At 43.0% G+C, this 4,083-nt stretch overlaps 1 long non-coding RNA gene across 1 annotated transcript; it reads left to right on the forward strand.

Moving 5' to 3' along the window:
* Window positions 1-897: 897 nt before the first annotated feature.
* On the forward strand, window positions 898-2,737 carry LOC138784495 (uncharacterized). Its single transcript, XR_011361861.1, has 3 exons — window positions 898-983; window positions 1,492-1,526; window positions 2,372-2,737. It is a non-coding gene; the product is annotated as an uncharacterized lncRNA (long non-coding RNA).
* The last annotated feature ends 1,346 nt before the right edge of the window (window positions 2,738-4,083 follow it).

A 4,083-nucleotide genomic window follows, 5' to 3' on the forward strand; every position in this document is an offset into this window, starting at 1 on the left:
AGGAGTAAACGAGCTCTATTAGCACTCGTTTGCTCCCCCCCCCCCTCCCTATTCCATGCGGCAGCAGAAAGCTGGTGATTAGGGGGGGGGGCATGGGGAGCTGCGGAGGGGCTGCCCTGGTGATCGCTAGATCATCCGGGCAGCCCATAGCATACAGCAGCGGTCTGCTTCCGCCGCTTCTATTCCACAGAGCAATGGCAGCAGATCATTGCTGTTTGAGTCGTTTGTCTTTCAACATCTTTGAAAGACAAACGACACAACCATCAGCCGACATGAACGATGTTGGCTGATCGTTGCCTTCTATCCCATGGGACGATTATCGTCCACGACGGACAATATCGGCCAATAATTGTTCCGTGGAATAGGGCCTTTGGATAGGGGATAGCTTTGGCTAATGACAATACCCCTCTTAAGGAAACCTGTCAGCTCCCCCATACCCACCCCCGGACAGGGCTCGGCATACCTACCGACTTCTGCGCTTCTTGCTTCCGGTCTCGGTCCCGCCGCAGAGGTATGGCCATTAGTTCATCTGTGTGCTCAATATGCAGATGAGCTGAGATGAGTTCGATGGCCATAGGAAATCACTGCTCCAGTGATTTCCTATGGCCAGTAGACTCATCTAAGCTTATCTGCATATTGAGAGCGCAGATAAACCGATGGCCATACCTCTGCAGTGGGATCGGGAGTCGGGAGCGCAGGAGGCGGTATGTATGCCGAGCCCTGTTCGGGGGTAGGTTGGGTTCGAGGGATCTGACCCGGCTGACAGGTTTCCTTTAAGCAATACTGATGCATAACATTTCGTAAGATACATAAAATGTTAATCTTGTTTAGACTATACTGATCAGATAAAAAAAAAATCTGTATTTTTTTTCACTTCTTTCATAAATAAGCAGATATCTTTCACCATCTTGGCTCAGTGGCCTGGCTTTTCCTGGTGATGAGCTGTGTCCTTGGAGTAGGTCAGAGGTCCATCAGATGTTCAGGTATGTTTCAAGTGAAATATAGTCATATGGGTAAAGTCTGGGTAAGTCTTATGGTTATGTGCGCACACAGTCAAAATGACGGACATTTTTATAGGATGTTCGTAATTTAAGAACATATAATGTCCATTATACGGCTGTTATTATAAAAATTGCTGTTAAATGGCGTCCGTCCAATAAAGTTGGCCATCATTTTGACAGTGTGTGAACATAGCCTGAAAATGATCCAGTAAGTAAATATCGCACAAGATTTCATGGTGCTCAAGATTGTCACAAATTTAAGAAAAAAAAAATAATTGGGAATCAGGAAGTGGACATATCCTCTCTATCCCAGATCACAATCCTCTAAGAATAGAGTGAATTTCTTATAGTGAAGCTTATAAACAAACGGTGCTGGTGCGAGATATAAAGATAAGCTTCAGGAAATCACTTGTAGCACATAGTAAATGGGCAAACACATTACTTTATAATAAGAGATAAAGTAATTATATATGTGTGTACTTTGTTATAGAAGGCAGAGTGGCTGCCAGCTCGACAAAGAGAAAGGTAAGTGACTAAACTTCGGGCTGTAAATGTAAAAGGACAATTTTAATAAATAACTTTATAGATATCCAGGTGTTATGTTACTGACAGATTCTCCAGTGAGAAGTCATTGTAGACATGTGTAAATAAGACATGGATTGACACACACTCAGAAATGTAACTGGGAGTTTACAGGCATTCTTCATTTTATAGATTTTATTTAGCATTTGCTACATACTGGAACACTTCTACCTTTTTTTTGCCTTTTTCTGGATCAACACTAAAAAAGGTAGGGTAATATGCCAAACTGGATAGACATATGTTTTTTTTCCCGCCTTACTTACTATGATAATATAACAACATTTCTTCTTATCCTTGCCATACATTCTCAGTAATTCTTCACCTTCTGCACATACTGTTACATATCGGGCTGATTCTAGCCTTTTGCTTTCTAACTCTTCTTTTGCCTGAAGTTAAAACTTCAAATGGCGCATCCCCATATTGGACATCCTACTGGTTTGTGTACAAAGAATCTGTGCTGTAAATTTGTACCAGCATATTGGACTATGTAATTCTATATAATAATCATACAGTTACCAAATACCACTTTACAAGGAACAAAAGCATACATATTACCTCTGTACTGAAATAAAACCCACCATACTGAAACCAACATTATACAATACAAAGGCCAAATATTGCCGCCACATCATGGCCACATATTACCACCACATAGTAACTAAATCTTAACACCATACTTTTTGTGAGGGAAAAAACTTTGTATATTAAGGCTTATTTTACCAATATAAAATAACACAAGGGGCAAATAATACCGCCATAACCTGACTACATATTACCTTTAAAAAAAGAGTGTCCGGCAGCACCTGATCAGTAGAGAAGACGCGTCTTGTGATCGAAGAAGTGCAACGCACGTCAGAAGGTCTCCAATACCAAGCAAAGGCTGCTAAACATCACAGAAAAATTTGGTCTGACAGCATCAAGTAGTGAAAGTGATGAACATTTATCCAAGCAACATACACTGTGGCAACGTTTCGACCTAGGTGGGGCTTAATGGCAGCTGGTCTCCCTTCCCAGACGGAGTTGGCATACAATCTTGTTCTTGGTACTGTGTGAATGTGTTGCTGTGAGCAAGGGTTAATCGAAACGCGTAGGAATACGATTTTACTGTGTTATATTTTTATATGCCGAAATAAAAATTGAGAAGTTTTATGAAAGCCGTGGAACCCCTCGTCTAATTATTCATTGGATTTGCTGGTGTACGGCCCGTTTTCATCCACGTGCTCCTTCCTGGAAATCTACCTCTAACTGAACAGTCTGGTGTGGTGAGCTGCCTTATTTTATGTATATATTGCATATTGCTGTATTTAGACTGACCCATAGAATAAAGATATCATATCAGTATTACCCTAAACTGCATTGCGTAAAAACAACCACCCCCCAAATTTGCAGAATGGCATTTTCTTTCCTAACTTCACGCCATTACAAAGTACACCTGTTCCTGAAAAATACAAGACCTCACATGTACCTGTAGATGGAAAAATTAGTTATAGCTCTTAGAAGACAAGGAGGAAAAAAAAAATGAAAACGCAAAACTGAAAATTGGTGTGGTCATTTTAGGCCCTGTCCTTAAGGGGTGTGTTTGTGAGTCTGTGTATGATATAGCAGAGGTGTGTGTATCTATTTGTGTATGATATAGCAGAGGTGTGTATATGATAGTAGAGGTGTGTGTATGATATAGCAGAGGTGTGTGTGTGTGTGTGTGTGTGTGTGAAAAAGCAAAGGTGTTTGTGTATATATTGACACAGGACTGGGTAGGCAGTGGCGTAGCTACCGTGGTCGCAGTGGTCGCCGCTGCGACCGGGCCGCTACCAAGGGAGAGCCCCGAGGCCCCCCCTTGCCACTGCGCCGCCCCCCTCCCACTCCCTCTTGTGACCGCAAGCAATGTTTTGGTTGTGATCACAAGAGGCAGGCTGGGATGGGCCCCGGCTGACTTGCTGCTCCCCGACTCTGTCCAGTACCGTCCCCGGCAGCACACACACCAGGGAAGCCCCGCCAGTGCGCGTGACTAGAGGACTACAGAAACCATATAGGTGAGTATAGATTTTTTCGTTTTAAAGGGCATGATGAGGGGTGTAGTGGTATGATGATGGAACAAGAGGATGATGAGGGGAGTTGTGGTATGATGATGAAGGAACAAGAAGATGATGAGAGGTGTAGTGGTATGATGATGAAGGAACACGAGGATGGTGGGGATGTAGTGGTATGATAATGATGGAACAAGAGGATGATGAGGGGTGTAATGGTATAATGATGAAGGAACAAGAGGATGATGGGGGGTGTAGTGGTATGATGATGATGATGGTGATGGAACAAGAGGATGATGAGGGGTGTAGTGGTATGATGATGGAACAAGAGGATGATGAGGGGTGTAGTGGTATGTTGATGGAACAAGAGGATGATGGGGGGTGTAGTGGTATGATGATGATGATGATGATGATGATGATGGAACAAGAGGATGATGGGGGGTGTAGTGGTATGATGATGGAACAAGAGGATGATG

Source organism: Dendropsophus ebraccatus, chromosome 2, assembly GCF_027789765.1.
Source record: "Dendropsophus ebraccatus isolate aDenEbr1 chromosome 2, aDenEbr1.pat, whole genome shotgun sequence".
Taxonomy (NCBI): domain Eukaryota; kingdom Metazoa; phylum Chordata; class Amphibia; order Anura; family Hylidae; genus Dendropsophus; species Dendropsophus ebraccatus.